We start from the raw sequence: 17,474 nt of genomic DNA on the forward strand, positions 1-17,474 counted from the left end.
GAAAGCACAGTAGACATGGGAAGGGTGAAGGCATAGACTTACTGTGAAAAAACAGGCGTGCCAAGTTTTGGTTTAGTTTAGAGATTCAACACAGAAACAGGCACCTCAGCCCACCGTGTCGACGTTGACCAGAGGTCCCCATACACTAGTACTAACCTACTCATTAGGGACATTTTCCAATTTTTACCAAATCCAATTTATCTACCAACCTTTGGAGTGTGGGAGGAAACTGGAGCAACCGGGGGAAACCCCATGCAGTCACGAGAAGAAGGCACAAACTCCGTACAGACACCACCCATAGTAAGGATCGAACCTGGGTTTCTGGCGCTGTAAAGCCGCACCTCTGCCTTTTAGCACCAGCATGCTGCCCTTTTTTCACATTACCCAATTCACTCAATGGCATGCAATCAGATCCAAAAGTACTCTGAGCACTGTTTGGAGACCTGAAAATGGCAGCCGCAGACAAACACTGGAAGGTTTGGACACTAGTGTGACATCTGGAAGGGATATTAAAGTGATATATGATATGTTATTCATTATCTGGAGCCATATTCTACACACTTGATATCACGTACCTCGACTCCACAATCACCGACACCTCTCCTTGGACACAGAGATTGATAAGAGGATCGAGAAGGCAGCTACAACACTCGCTCGCCTCACAACTCGAGTGTGGACCAACTCAAAGCTGATAGTGAAGACAAAGATAGCGGTCTACAACGCCTGTGTCAACAGCACGCTGCTGTATGGCAGTGAGACATGGACTACATATGCCAGGCAGGAGAGAAGGCTCAATACCTTCCACCTGAAAAGCACCCGCCGTATCCTGGGCATATCCTGGCAAGACAGAGTGTCCAACGCCGAGATCCTGTCTCGCGCTGGCCTTCTCAGTATGTACACTCTACTCAGGCAGCACAGACTGTGGTGGCTGGGCCATGTCCACCGCATGGAGGATGGCCGTATTCCAAAAGACATCCTCTATGGAGAGCTGACATCTGGGTTGAGAACCATCGGCCGCCCCCAGCTGCGTTACAAGGATGTCTGCAAGAGAGATATGAAGGCGCTCGACATCGATGTGGAGTCCTGGGAGAGCCTTGCAGCTGACCGCACGTGGTGGAGAGGAACCCTGAACCAACATCTCAAAACGGGGGAAGAGAAACTGTTGAACGCAGCGGCAGACAAGCGGGCATGCAGAAATGAGCGCAGCAACTTCAACAAACCAGAGACCGCACACAAATGTGACCTTTGCCACAGAGACAGTCACTCCCGCATTGGTCTCTTCAGCCACAAGAGACGCTGCTCTAGCCGAGGTTTGGAGCAAGCAGCCAACAACTAGGATGCATCATCCATGGTCAGTCATGACCGAGGGGAGCCTACGAATTTTACACAAAGAAAAATAGTTGTGAATGTTGGCAATCAATATTCACAATACACGATTGAAGAAGTTAATGAGCATTTGATGGCACTAGGCATCTACTCGCTGGAATTTAGGATGGGGGGGGCGACCTAATTGAAACGTACCGAAGTGAAAGGCCTGGACAAAGTGAATGTGGAGAGGATGTTTCTAATAGTGTGAGAGTCTAGGACCAGAGGCCATAGCCTCAAAATAAAAAAACATTCCTTTGGAAAGGAGACGAGGAGGAATTTCTGTAGTCAGTGGGTGGTGAATCTGTGGAATTCATTGCCACATAAAGCTGTGGAGGCCAAGTCAATAGATATTATCAAGGCAGAGATTGTCAGGAATGGGTGTCAGGAGTTCTAGGGAGAAGGTAGGCTAATTGGGTGAGAGGGAAAGTTAGATCAGCCATGATCACATTGAATGGCGGTGCTGGCTGGAAGGGCCGAATGGCCTACTCTTGCATCTATAAAAAAAAAAAAGATTGAATGACTGGGTAGAATTGATGGGCCAAATTGCTTAATTCTATTCCTAGGACATGATGGGAGAGGGGAGAAGAGGGAGTGTCCGGGGTGAGACTTAACCTTGATTATGCTGATGGCCTTGCCGAGTCAGTGAAGTGTAGATGAAGTCAATGGACGGGAGGTTGGTTTGAGCGATGGTCTGCATCTCCATAGCATTTACGTTTGTTAAGTTCCCACCATCTATATACCAAGGCTCAGTATTAATCAAAACCTTAACTTGAGCAATCAATTAAACACAGTGGCTACTAGCATTTGGGTATCCTACAGGGTGCCATTCAATTCTTGATCATTTTAATCATTGGCCATGTGTAATTTATTGGTGTGGGGAAATACTCCACAGTTGCATGGTTAAGCATGAATCGAACATCCAAGGGCAGCAGTAACATCCAGGATAAAGTCATCCAGAGTACCAGAGGAAGGCAGAGCCTGAAAATATTTCTTAGCATCACTGTGCATTCCGTTATGGAGTCATAGAATCATAGAGTGATACAGCGTTGAAACAGGCCCTTCAGCCCAACCTGTCCACACTGGCCAACATGTCCCAGCTACACTAGTCCCACCTGCTTGCGCTTGGTCCATATCCCTCCAAACTGGTCCTATCCATGTACCTGTCTAAATGCATTCTGTACCATCTGGAGACGGTCCTCCATCGCCCGTCTCCAGATGGTACAGAATGCAGCTGTACGACATGTTTTTGGGATGTGGGAATGAAATAGGAGCCATTAATTAAAATCAGCCATTCATTAAAATGAATTGTGAAACAACCTATTGTAAACTGTTTTATTTTATCGATTTCATGCTCCTGAATCGATTGGAAATATTTACTTGGTTAGAATATAGAACATAGAACAGTATAGCACACAATGTTTGTGCTGAACATGACGCTAAGTTAAACTGATCTTGTCTGCATGTACATGAACCATATCCCTCTGGAGCCTGCAGTTCTATATGCCTATCCAAAAGCTTCTTAAACATCCAGAGGAAACTCATGCAGTCACAAGGAAAAGATGCAAACTCCACACAGACAGCACCCAAGTTCAGGATCAAACCTGGTCTCCGGCGTTGTGAAGCAGCTCTACTGCTGTGTCACTCTGTCACCTCTTTAGTTATTTCCAAAATGGAGCTCAACTGAATAATGGGGCATTTATTTCAAATCCAGTTCACAAGTATAAAAGTAGGAGGCTTATCATAAAGAGTTGCTGTGGATTCTATTTGTGATTTTGTTTTCTTTCGCATTAACACAAACTTGCAATGAAAAACCTTCGGCAGATCACTGCCACTTTGTGGGACATTGGACAGAACATTCAGTTCCAGAGGGCTTATCACAATACTTCAAAATGCCTATGATGGAACCATTGGGAGTGAGGGGAAACTTGAGTTTTGAGCTGCGGACACAAAAGAGCTCAAGCAACGAAAGCGATTAATGCTAAAAATCCATGTTCCTGTGGTAAAACACCTTCTACAAGAAAGGTAGGATTCCTTTCAATACATACAGTTTGAACTAACCTTTCTATTAAAGTTGTACAACCAAGGTAGATATGATAGTGGCCTTTGGATAGGCCTATGGAACTGCAGGGATATGGATCATGTCCAGGCTGATGAGATCAGTTTAATTTAGCAACATGTTCGGCACAGACATTGTGGGCTGAAGGGTCTATTCCTGTCCTGTTTTATGTTCTATATTCTAACTGAGTAAATATTTCTAATTGAATCAGGAGCATGAATTAGATACATAAAGTAGTTTACAATCATTTGTTTCACAGTGCATTTTAATTAATGATAGGTGAATGAGACATGGTTACTGCAATGAATACACCTAATTAGACTGTTTATTAATTAGTCAGTAGAACCAGCATTGAGTTTTCCCTGACAGCAGCAATGCATCCATTTAACAGAGGCTCAACATTGTAATGCTTTATCTACCTATGTTTTATGATAGACTAACAATTATCCTGAGGGCAGGCAGGAAAATAGCGCATGAGTAAATAACAATGTAATTGTCTTCAATTAATGTTTATTGATGAAGGTTCCAGCAGCACTCAACAGGAACTCTGGATTTAAGATTTACTTGGAAATTGTACTGGGTGAGGGTTTGGTTGTAAATTGTTATATCGACATTCTAGATGCAATCAGGGAGGCAAAGCCGCAAGCATTTATTTAGAAATAATCAATAATTAACAAAAAATACAAATTACTGCACCTTTCGGTGGTCAGAGGGGGGTGAATCTGTAGAATTATTAGCACCAAAAGGCTGTGGAGACTGTGTCAGTGGATATTTTTAAGGCAGAGATAGATAGATTCTTGATTAGTACAGGTGTCAGAGGTTATGAGGAGAAGGCAGGAGAATGGGGTTAGGAGGGAGAAATAGTTCAGACATGATTGAATGGCAGAGTTAGACTTGATGGGCTGAATTCATTGCCTATTCCTTATGTCCTTGTTAACAATCATTTTAAAATGCTGCAGTGTGAGGGAAGAGTCCAATACCTTGTGCATAGCGGCTAAATGGGGATGTTCAGACATGACCACTTAAAGAAGGTTACACAAAAAAGCTGGAGAAACTCAGCGGGTGCAGCAGCATCTATGGAGCGAAGGAAATAGGCAACGTTTCGGGCCAAAACCCTTCTTCAAGGTTTCTGTTGGTGGCCTGCTTGTTTGCCAGTCGTCGGTCACTGCCTAATGTATAATTTCAAGTGTCGGACTAGCCTGAGGGATACACAATGTTCCTTGCCTGTCTGTCACTGCAGAGCAGTTGTGATTTAACTGGGATATCAAAAACAAAAGTCGCTGCTTAGCTACCAATTCTGTAACTCATTTGAAGGTGCTAATTGTTTTCACTTACAGGTACCTATGTTAACTACTTTAAATTAGCTTCAAATTAAAACATCTAGTCTGGTGGAGTGGATATTTGCCAACATGGTTTCACAATTTAGAGATGGCACAGTTGTAGGGATGGTAATAATAATAATAATAATACATTTTATTTGCGGGCGCCTTTCAAAGTCTCAAGGACACCTTACAGAAATTAACAAGATAGAAAAAACATATAGTCGGAGTAAAATAAATAATAAGGACATCACCAATACACAAATTAAAGACAGAATTCGCTCCAAAGACAAAAAAACAAAAACACAATGTGAAGATGGTAGAGCACATAGGGTGGAGACCTTTGTTCGATCATGACCTTGGGTGCTGTCTGTGTGGAGTTTGCACGTTCTCCCTGTGAGCGCATGGCTATCACCCGGGGTGTTTTGGTTTCCTCCCACATCCCAAAGACGTGGGGGGTTTTTAGGATAATTGGCTTCTGGATATGCTCCGTAGTGTATAGAATAGAACTAGTCTCTGGGTGATTGCTAATTAGTGTGGAAGAACTGGAGTAGCACAATGGCACAGTGGTAAAGCTGCTGCCTTACAGCACCAGACACCCAGGTTCGATCCTGACTATGGGTGCTGCCTGTAAAGAATTTGTATGTGCTCTCTGTGACCGCATGGATTTCCTCTGGGTGCCCTGGTTTCCTCCCACCCCTCGTATGTAGCGGGTAGATACAAAAGTGGGATAACATAGAATTGGTGTGAACAGGCGATCGATGGTTGGCGTGAATTTGGTGGGCCAAAGAGTGTTATCCTTGGAGTATCTTTCAATCAATCATACAATCAAACCATGTTTCCAATTACATGTGCACATACATAGACGCAGGTGAAATGGCTCTAAGGAAATTGAGAAAACAAAATCTGAAAAAGTGTCTTTGCCAGTGAAAGTTTGCAGTCTTCCAAGCATTGAGCCTGCATAGTTATTGGTAGTTTGGATTGAGAAACAACTTCTCCCTTGTTAGCTAAAGACAGAGGGGACAAAGTATGGTACACATCTTTTATTTTAAGATGCATAAATTAAAAACATTTTCCATAATCCCATATATCCAAGTTATCATTGACTATATGTATCATTGACAACTGTAGATCTGGGCTCCCTGGCCCAGTATATCAGACCAAGCACCACAAACCTAGGGGTTAAAGTGGACCCTGAGCTTAAATTTGACAGTCAGATCAAGGCTGTTGTTAAATCAAGCTTTTTCCATTTGAGGCAGCTGGCCAAAATAAAGCCAATTCTGTCAAGGCAGCACTTTGAGACGGTAATCCACGCCTTTGTTACCACTCGGCTGGATTACTGCAATGCACTGTATGTGGGGGTTAGTGGGTCCTCCATCGCCCGTCTCCAGATGGTACAGAATGCAGCTGTACGTCTTTTAACTGGCACACGTAAACATGAGCACATTTTAGCCTCACTCCACTGCTTGCCTATTCAGTTTAGGATCCATTTTAAAATTATTTTATTTGCTTTTAAGTCCCTAAATGGTCTTGCCCCTCCCTACCTATCTGAGCTTCTACACCCTTATACACCCGCCCGCTCTCTCAGGTCAGATAATCAGCTGCTCCTGAGTGGGCCTAAAACTAAGCTGAAGCTCAGAGGGGACCGTGCCTTTGCTGTGTCGGCACCCAAATTGTGGAACGATCTGCCTCTCCACATTAAACAGGCCTCTTCTCTGTCTGTTTTTAAATCACTTCTTAAAACCCATCTCTTCTCCGTGGCCTTTGATACCCAGTAAGATGTCGACTTTATTTATTTACTTGATTTAATTTCTTATTTTTTGATTGCTTTTATTCCGTGGCTATTATTTTTACTCATGTTTTGTGTCTTTTGGTTTATTGTTGTATTTCATTTGTAATTTTTGCGCCTCATGTGAGCTGTTATGGTGGCTGTTTATGATGTCTTGTTTATTCTTCTGTACAGCACTTTGGTCAACATTGGTTGTTTTAAAGTGCTTAACAAATAAATTTGGATTGGATTGGATATCAATAAAGGCCCAACACTAATCTATCAATTGAATCTTGACGACCTTTACATCCTTAATCTGAATCTGGTACAAATGAAAATAACAATGCAGATACCATATTTACTATTGCTGGCCTTAATTGCCACTTTTTCATTGAGTAGTTAATTTCTATATTTTAATGGAAGACAGTCTTAATGGTGAAAGAATTCAAGGTTAATGTTTACAATCTTCTGTGTTGAAGACAGTTCCATTAGCATTGTAGTCAATGCTATTTCACAGCTGGTGTTAAATGTTTGAAGTGAACTGTTTAGAGAGGTGATTAACAATGACAACATCATCAATTTTAAGAGAGAGGGGAAGTAGAGTTGGAAGTATAATGGAGAATATTCAAAGGTTTCAAAGGTCTCTTAATCATGCAATTTGTCCATTTTAACTTTGAGCTCTGAGGTGGATCAGAAAAACTGTCATTGTGTTTTTCAATTCTCTAGGTTCCTACAAATGTTCCAAATATATCCCAGCAAAAATCTGGAAGCACGAGCAGCCATCGAGCCATCACTTGGTTCAGCACATGCCGTTTTTGTCTCAATGGGACAACTGTGATATTTGTGACTTCTTTCACATCTCGTCCATCTTTGTGAAAGCATTCATACATGTAAAGGAACCCATGTCCTGAGACGTTGTACGGTCCACCTCTGATTTTCCGGCAACTAGTGGTCTGGCACCCCCTGGTCCAGACAAAATTATGAGAGTACACTTGAAATCCCCCCCCCCCCCCCCCACCCCCCCCCCTGAAAGTCCCCCCCAAAGATGTGGTGCCTCAGATGCGTGAGGCAGCCGATCGCAACTTCATTGGGACTTCTTCTCCAATTGGGGGGTTGAATTTACCCCCCGCGGATGGGCCGCTGGAACCGCCTGGCTGGAGCCGGTGGAACTATTCCCACAGCCGATTTTGTGGTCGACTCTGTGGACCAGGATCTCGGTCCCTCTAGGCCATGATCTCTGTTAGTCCAGCAAAATGGATAATATGGCAAGGCTCTGGAACCAAGGGTGCCGGAAAATCACCAGTGGACCTGCACAACATTGGTGAGGCTGCATTTGGAGTATTGTGTTCAGTTTTTGTCACCCAGCTCTTGGAAGGATGTCGTTAATCTGGAAAGAGTTCAGAAAAGATTGATGAGGGCCTGAGCTGTAGGGAAAAGTTGGGGCAAGCTAAGACATTGCAGCACAGGAGTCTGAGGGTGATCTTATAGAAGTGTATAAAATCATGAAGGGATTGGTATGGTGAATGCACAGTCTTTTACTCAGTGTAGGAGAATTAAGAACCTGAGCATGTAGGTTTGATTTAAAAATGTTTATTTGAATTTCACAGCAATTTGCATACATACAATGATAACAGACAGTGACAGTCAAGGCATAATTGTGCAACAGTATGTAAGCGACCCTCAAAGCCCTTACCCTTATGCCCCTGTCCCACTTAGGAAACCTGAATGGAAACCTCTGGAGACTTTGCGCCCCACCCAAGGTTTCCGTGCGGTTCCCGGAGGTTTTTGTCAGTCTCCCTACCTGCTTCCACTACCTGCAACCTCCGGCAACCACCTGCAACCTCCGGGAACCGCACGGAAACCTTGGGTAGGGCGCAAAGTCTCCAGGAGTTTCCGTTCAAGTTTCCTAAGTGGGACAGGGACATTTTTACCTGCCTTCAACCCACCCGAATCAGGTCGGAACCAAACGGGGACAAACAACACTCACATACGTACACATCCACACAAATATCGTAAGATAAACGAAACAAAAAGTACTAAAAAAAAGGGGGACACTACTAACAGTAAATAAGTAAGTAAATAAGTAAGTAATTAAATAAATAAGTGTGGGGAGGGGGGGGGGGGGTTAAGGGGAGAGCAGATGCAGTAGAGCAGAACAATGGTGGAGAGCACTCAGTCCTCTTCCGAGTCCGGGGACAAGTTGAGAGAGTTAACACATTCCAAGAAAGGGTTCCATGTATCTAGGAATGTCTTGGTAGAGCCTTTGAGAGAGAACCTAAGTTTTTCAAGCTTTAAATTGTAAAGCACCTCCTTAATCCAGCGGGTGTGTGTCGGGGGACAGGTGAGCCTCCAGTTAAGCAAGATCAGTCTCCGGGCTAAGCACGTCTTGACGTCACGCGTGAACTTCACTTCGCTCGAACTTCACGTCACTCACTCGACCTCCGCGGGGCCCCCGCTTCCAGTTTGGTCGCGCTCGCCACATGCAGGCACATGCATGTGGCGAGCGCGAATCTTCTAGGTACTGAAAACCAAAGGTCCTACAGGATCTTTGCTGAAAACTCCAATGAGCCAATCAAAATGGAGGGTCAGCGAAGGAGATTGCTTTTGACTGCCTGTAAGTAAATAGCGACCCCACTCCACTGGCTTCGATCAAATGGCAACCTATTTTTAGTCGAGTCCGGTTTTGGTTTTGTTGAAATAATCGCAGGAACATAGAAGAAGCCTCAACTATGCGGAAACCACTTTCGACCATTAGGGAGAGTGACCAAAACCTCCGGGAACATCATGGAAACCTTGGGTGGGGCGCAAAGTCTCCAGACGTTTCCGTTCAGGTTTCCTAAGTGGGACAGGGGCATAATTGTCCAACAAACTTGCACATCTTTGGGATGTGGGAAGAAACTGAAGGAAACCCACATTGTCACAGGAAGAACATGCAAACTCTACACTAGTTCTTCAGGCATCAAATACATAAAAGCACATTACTGGTTGATTACTTCTGGGTGTTGCTACCTAAGTACAAGCAGGTTTTTTTCTGGCCATTTCAAGTTGCAATGAATGATGAAGTAACGTGCTGAAGGCATTGGTGTGATTTTCACTCTTCTGAACAAGTCATTGCTGTCAGAATAGGATGTTTAAAACTTCACTTTTAAATACATCAAGGCTGGAGTAGCAAGGAAAAGCTGTAAACTAGTCGTCTCCCTTGTTCTATTCTTCAGTGTCTAACTGGTTGGAATGAGTTCCAGTATCTGTTACAAACAAATGGCATCATCATTTTCAAAGATGTAATTTGCTGACATTATGTTATGCTCAGAGGATAAGCAATTGAACATACAATTCAGCTGCATACAGTGAATATGTAAGTAAGCAGGCAGAACTATATGGCCTTGCTTCCTGAAGGGCGTGAAGGCAGTCTGGTGGTGCAGTGGTAGAGTTGCTGCCTTGCAGCACTTGCAGTGCCTGAGACCCGGGTTTGATCCCGACTACGGGCGCTGTCTGTACGGAGTTCGTACGTTCTTCCTGTGACCGCCTGGGCTTTGTCCGAGATCTTTGATTTCCTCCCACACTCCAAAGACGGACAGGTTTGTAGATTAATTGTATTGGTATGTGTAAATTGTCCCTGGTATATTTAGGTAAGATAGTATTAATGTGCGGGGATTACTGGTCGGTGCAGATTTGGTGGGTAGAAAGGCCTGTTTCCGTGCTGTAACTCTAAACTAAACTGAACTGAATGCAAGCACTAGATTTGGTTTAATCACACTTCTCGGTCCTGCCCCTTATTTCAAGAGCTAATCTAATAAGACCCTACTGAACATTTGTTAATCCTTCCAATTGCTAGTGATTGCTGGCAGACAGATGTGATGCTTTGAACTAATGCTTTTGGCAGATAAATTACTAACAGGACATTTTCAACCTCTCACTTCTGAGGTCTGAGGTCCCCACCTGCTTTAAAAGGGCATCAATTATACCGGTGCCCAAGAAGAGTAAGGTGACGTGCCTCATTGACTATCGACCAGTGGCACTAACGCCGGTGGTGATGAAGTGCTTTGAGAGGTTGAACATGGAGCAAATCAACTCCTACCTCGACAAATACCTGGACACACTGCAGTTCGCGTACCGCCACAACAGATCAACGGTGGATGCGATCTCGCTTGCCCTCCACTCCACACTGGACCACTTGGACAACAAAACCTCATATGTCAGGCTGTTATTCATTGATTACAGCTCGGCATTTAATACAATCATCCCCTCCAAACTGGTTACCAAACTCGCAGAACTGGGTCTCTGCGCATCCCTCTGCAACTGGATCCTCGACTTCCTCATCCACAGACCACAGTCTGTTTGTATTGGTGGAAATGTGTCAGCCTCGATAACAATCAGCACGGGAGCACCTCAAGGCTGCGTGCTCAGCCCCCTGCTGTACTCACTCTATACCCATGACTGCGTAGCGAACCACAGTGCGAACTCCATCATCAAGTTCGCTGACGACACCACTATTGTGGGGCGTATCACTGATGGGGATGAGTCAGAGTACAGAAGAGAGATCGAGCAATTGTCCATATGGTGCCAGCGCAATAACCTGGCCCTCAACACCAGCAAAACCAAGGAACTGATTGTGGACTTTGGAAGGAGTAGGAGGGGGACCCACAGCCCCATTTATATCAACGGGTCGATGGTTGAAAGGGTCAAGAACTTCAAATTCCTGGGCGTGCACATCTCTGAAGATCTTTCCTGGTCCGAGAACACTAATGCAATTATCAAAAAAGCTCATCAGCGCCTCTACTTCCTGAGAAGATTACGGAGAGTCGGATTGTCAAGGAAGACTCTCTCTAACTTCTACAGGTGCACAGTCGAGAGCATGCTGACCGGTTGCATCGTGGCTTGGTTCGGCAATTTGAGCGCCCTGGAGAGGAAAAGACTACAAAAAGTAGTAAACACTGCCCAGTCCATCATCGGCTCTGACCTTCCTTCCATCGAGGGGATTTATCGCAGTCGCTGCCTCAAAAAGGCTGGCAGTATCATCAAAGACCCACACCATCCTGGCCACACACACTCATCTCCCTGCTACCTTCAGATAGAAGGTACAGGAGCCTGAAGACTGCAACAACCAGGTTCAGGAATAGCTACTTCCCCTCAGCCATCAGGCTATTAAACCTGGCTCGGACAAAACTCTGATTATTAATAACCACTTTCTGTTATTTGCACTTTACCAGTTTATTTATTCATGTGTGTATATATTTATATCATGGTTTATAGACACATTTATCTGTTTTGTAGTAAATGCCTACTATTTTTTCTGTGTGCTTAAGCAAAGCAAGAATTTCATTGTCCTATACAGGGACACATGACAATAAACTCACTTGAACTTGAACTTGAACTTGAATTATGCATTCCTTCACCAGCAATGTAATACTCAATATTTGCAGAATTACATTCAGGTACAAAATGCTTCACAATTATCACCTCTGGCAGCTTGTTCCAAATACCCATCACGCTTTACATGTAAAAGTTGCCCCTCAGGTCCCTAGTAAATCTCTCGCCCCTCACCTTAAACCTATGTCCTCTGGTTCTTGATTCCCCTACTCTGGGTAAAAGACTCTGAGCATTTACCCTATCTATTCATCTCATGTTCTTACACATCTCTATAAGATCACCCCCTCATCCTTCTGTACTCCAAGAAATAAATTCCATAAATCAAACAGTACCACAAGCCTGACGGAAAGCGAAGATGATGAAAACAGATCAGATTGGCCAATATCTGTAAAAAAAACACCAATTAGCCATTGATAGGGATGTCAGTCAATCTTCAGTTCAGATAAGGGGTACTCACTCAGAAAGATCTGTGATCTGTATGCCAATTACCATTTAACCAGTGTATCTTAAATAATCCCCAAGATGGCAAAAGTTGCTAGTTTTCCCTAAAGCCTTTGGCATTACAAGTTAAAATAAATCAAAATCAAGATTGCCTTTTGTCATAGATTTGAAGATTAACTCAACAGCATTTTTGCAATCTGATGAGAAAAGATCAGATAGTGAAGGGCAATGTGAGCTTTCTGCGGATAAATGGTGGTTTTCCTTCAAATAAAGATAGCTACTTGGCCGATTTGCTGCAAAATTATTCTGCCTTCACTGGGGGAAGAAGGTATTCTAACAGTAATTTCAGAGATTATATCAATGAAATCAGGAATAGAACTCAGTGAAGTTAACAAAAGGAAGAAAACAGCATTAACAGAACAAATGGAGTTAAAGACCGTTAAAACCCAACAGACAACCTTGATACAGAGAGTTTTAACAAATGAAGGTAAGGAAATTGTTTTCCCAATTCAGGGCTTGTCTCATGAGATTGGAAAATTGGTGTACTGGAAATATAACTCCATTATGTTGAAATGATGAGAGAGAACAAAACCAGGAAATTGCAGATCTGTTGGTTTAATATTTGTTGTGTAGAAATTGGAGGAAGCTATATTGTCTGACCACTTAGAGAAATGTGAGCAGAGAGGAGAGAGTTCTTGTAGATTTGTAAATGATAATTAGATGACCCCAACTGCACTTAATGAGGAAGTTGCCAATGCATTAGGAAGGAGGGGTTTGCTAATTGTGTTATTTATCTGGATCTCCAGAGGCATTCTGGAAGGTTCAACATTAAGAAAAGTTACCTAAAGTGAAAACTTACGGTACTGAAGGCAAATTCTTGACTCCCTTATCTGATACCATTTTCTCTCCTTTTTACCTCTAACTTCTGCCACTTACTCCACCCATCTGCCCAGGCAAATCCCCCTCACTTATCGTTTGCCAAGCTTTCTCCTGCTCTCACATGTATTTTCTAATTTCTTCCCTCTAATACAATCAATCTGAAGAAGGATCCTGACGCGACCCACAGAGTTCCTCCAGCACTTAATGTTTGCTGGAGATTCCAGCATCTGTAGTTCCTTGTGTTCTGTTTTCATGACTTCTTGACATCTTACATCAGCTCCAATATGATCCCATCGCCAGCCATATCTTCCTTCATTCTCCCCTGTTTGTATTTCGCAGGAACCACACACTTGTATTTCTACTCTTCTGAGGCCTCAACAATTCACTTTGATTCTTTGCTTTTCCTGGATATCGGAACAAAGAGCAATTGCCTAAAATTGCACAGTGGCACAATGATAGAGTTGCTGCCTTTCAGTGTCAGACACCCATGTCATGGGTTTAATCCTGACTACGGGTGCTGTCTGTACGGAGTTTGTATGTTCTCCCTGTGACCCGCATGGAATTTCTCCGAGATCTTCGGCTTCTTCCCACAGGCGTACAGTGTTTGCAGGTTATTTGGCATGGTATGAAATGTAAATTGTCCCTCATGTGTGTAGGATAGTGTTACTGTGTGGTGATCGCAGGTTGGTGCAGACTCGGTACACCAAAGGGCCTGTTTCTGCGCTGTATCTAGCAATGTTACAAAATTTTGAGATTAAAAAAATCAAGTCTGCAATTTATCCCATCAGATAAAGCATAACAATAAGTTTAATTTGACACCTAATTCACTTTCATATCTCAAGTAATAAAAACGTTATGGCCATTTTCATACTCGGAAATTAGCATCTTGTTCCCTATTGATTTTCTATGGACATAACAAAAAAGCTGTGATCATGGACAGTCAAAAGCCCATAACCTTCTTAAAAATTAAGAGAACTGAATGACATTTTCAGTTATCATAGATTGAAGCAGTCTGAAACAAATATAAAATAATCTTACTTGGATGACCTGAAACTAAAGCATATAATTAGTTAGTTACCCAATTGTGGCTAATTTCAAACTTCAATTACTAGATCTAAACATCTATCAATTTCTTAATAAATGATTAACATTTTTTAATAGCCTAAGTGTCCAAATAATATTCACAAATAATTCACAATAAAAGGGAGTGTCCGGGGTGATTTTTAAATCTCATTTACATCAAGGTATAGGCAGCAAATGGAAGTTGTCAATTTAGTGTCCTCAATTGCTGTAAATTAAAGTCCATTTTAAATCGGCTTTCTAGTGGTGGTTTAGAACGCGCTGGTTTAGAACGTTCACATTGCGCTGGATTTGTGCCCTCAAGTGCCCAGAAAAATACTGCGGGATATAAAGAGCCCAAAATGAGCTACTCGCTATAGAAAACTTTATTTACAGGGTTCTTAAGAAGCCGCTTTTAATGTAAAAATAAGGTACATACCTTTAATTGTTTGCTTTATAAAACCCTGGGGCTGCGAGAGGTCGCAGGTTTAGAGAGTGATTTTTAAACTACTATAACTATTATACAAAACCATAAAAACTAATAATACCTTTTGCGACGGGGTCTTTCAGCGATTTTTCGTTAATGATTTACTAGTCTGAACATTTTCGATTGCAACAGCCTAGTACAAATCGCGTTTTAAACCCGCCCCCTCTAAACGGCGCCAAAATCGCGCACACGGCCTGGGGCAGATTCTCAACGACGATTCAGGTAGGTTTTGCAACGTACCTACTGTATCTCTAATCTAAACTAAACTTATTGAACCTCTCTTATATCTGTTTATTAATGTACGAATCGTACATAAGATAACATTTTGCACCAGTTTTGAAGTGTTAGCACCAATTTTCTATTGAGATTTAACTTAACCCAAGGTTCACTTTTCACACATGATGTAAAAAATACCATCAATATGCCATGATTTTACGTCAGAGTCACGTGAGTGATTCCGTGAAGAACCCGTTCAGCACGCATGCGCGGCATTTACGTCCAGTAGAGCAACAGCGGCACAGCGGGAGTCAGGAGGTAAAAGAACGGACCGTCAGGTAAGCTGACGTCGGGTTTTCTTTCACAGGGAGCCTTCTGCTGTCCGGCAGAGAAGAAAGGCTCTTGGACAAACCTGTCCCCCGCTCGACTCCACGGAGGAGCGTTCCATCTCGCGGGGTCAGCAACAAAGCGGTAGGACCGCTTACCCGGCGCTCCGCTATCCCGACACCGTGCCGAGCCCAGCCCCGCTAGCGCCTGAGCAGCGGGCTGGAAGTAAAGCCATGGAAGAGGCGTCCGGCCGTTGGCTCCAACTTATCGGACGGGGACGTCTCTCCACCCAGGCGGGGGAGAGACAGCCGCCTGAGCCGCATGGAGCGGCTCTTGGACCAGGAGGGGCGCTCTCGCAGAGGGGGGCACTCCCTCCACAGTGCCTTGTGCACTGTCCATTGCCTCCTCCTTTCCAGAGGATAGCTTTGGTGACCAGGACTGGGCTGGTCAAGAACAGGGGCAATGGCTGAAGATCTCGGGATTACGCAAGGGGTGCAGGAACAGGAAGAGCTGCTAGGTGTGGTGGACAGCTACGTGGAAACCCCACGTACAGGAGGCCGTTAAAAGCCTGACGTCAGCCATCACATCATTTTTCCTCGTTCCAGGGACAAATACGGAGATGACAACCTTCGTAAACAAGTCATAAGACCTGCCATAAATCCTACATTGCGGGGTTGTGCATACCCCAGCCACTAAGCCAGACCCACTGCTCTTTGGCAAAAACCTCACAAAGCATATGAAGGACATGCAAGAAGTTTTACAAAACATTCGGCTCATGAGGGCAGGGCCGGGACGAGCAAACCAAAAACAGTAATTCCTACGCAGCAGCACCCCATCGCGTCCATCAGTCAACATCTATCATATCGGACTGATGAAAGCTCGGGGTCCGCATTCTATCACCAAAAGTCTTCTATAGACCAGGGCCCAGAGCGGACCCCATGGAAAATGTGCCACCCCCCAACGTCACCGCCACGTCAGATGACATGCAACACTCGTTGGACCGGCAGGGAACAGAAGAATACCCATAACCATGGATTAGGTGGGTCTGGTTCCTACCAGTATATAGAGTAATACTAACACATGGGAGTCTATCACAAGTGATCAGTATATACTCAATGGCATTAGTGAATACAAATACAGTTAATACTAGAAAAATTGCCACCAGGTCAACATTCACCCCAGAGGGTGTTTTTCCCCTCTCCGTTAAAGAAACAAGAGGGACAAGCTGAACTGGTGAGAATAATTACAAAGGGTGTCATGGGGAAACCTGAACCCTTGCAATTCGTATCAAATATATTCACTAAACCCAAAAAAGATGGTGGGTGTCGCATCATCATTGACTTAACTTCACTAAATATGTTTGTTAAGTATATACATTTCAAAATGGAACCGGTTGTTACTGCCAAACAACTAAATTCCAAAGGATACTTCATGGCAAGCATTGATCTTAAAGATGTTTACTATTTAGTACCATTCACAAGGATCATCGCAGATACCTGAAATTTACCTGGATGGGGCAGCTATAGCAGTTTAAAGCGTTACCCAATGGGTTCACATCAGCCAAGAGTGTCACCAAGACACTGAAACCAGCTCTGGCAATATTCAGAAGACAAAAACATATTGTCATGACATATCTTGATGATATCCTAAATGGTAGGCAAGACCATGAATTTGACTATGTTAGCTGTTTCAGCTACCAAACAGTTATTCGAAACCCTGGGGTTGTCTTACATCCAGATAAATCTAAGTTGAAGCCATCCTCTATCATGGACTACTTGGGCTTCACAATTAATTCAGTCTACGTGACTGTAACATTGCCAAAAGACAACATAGTTGAATTGGCTCAATCATGCAACAATTTAATGGTCAACAAACTACCAACTACCCGACAAGTAACAAAGTAATTGGGAAAATGGTAGCAGCATTTCCGGCTACATAATTCGGACCTTTGTACCAAAAATGACATACAGGTCATTATGATCGTTTCATGAAGTTACCCACTGAAGTAATATCAGAACTACAGTGGTGGGCAAAAAACGTTTGTCATAGTTTCAGCCTATTATCATCACTAACCCTACGTCAGTTATCCAAACAGATGCCAATGCTCAAGACTGGGGAGCAACTAACTCTATATCAAGCACAAGTAGTAGATGGACTAACCCAGAATCATCGTTACCACTTACA

This window comes from Leucoraja erinacea, chromosome 24 (assembly GCF_028641065.1).
Source record: "Leucoraja erinacea ecotype New England chromosome 24, Leri_hhj_1, whole genome shotgun sequence".
In the NCBI taxonomy this organism is placed as follows: domain Eukaryota; kingdom Metazoa; phylum Chordata; class Chondrichthyes; order Rajiformes; family Rajidae; genus Leucoraja; species Leucoraja erinaceus.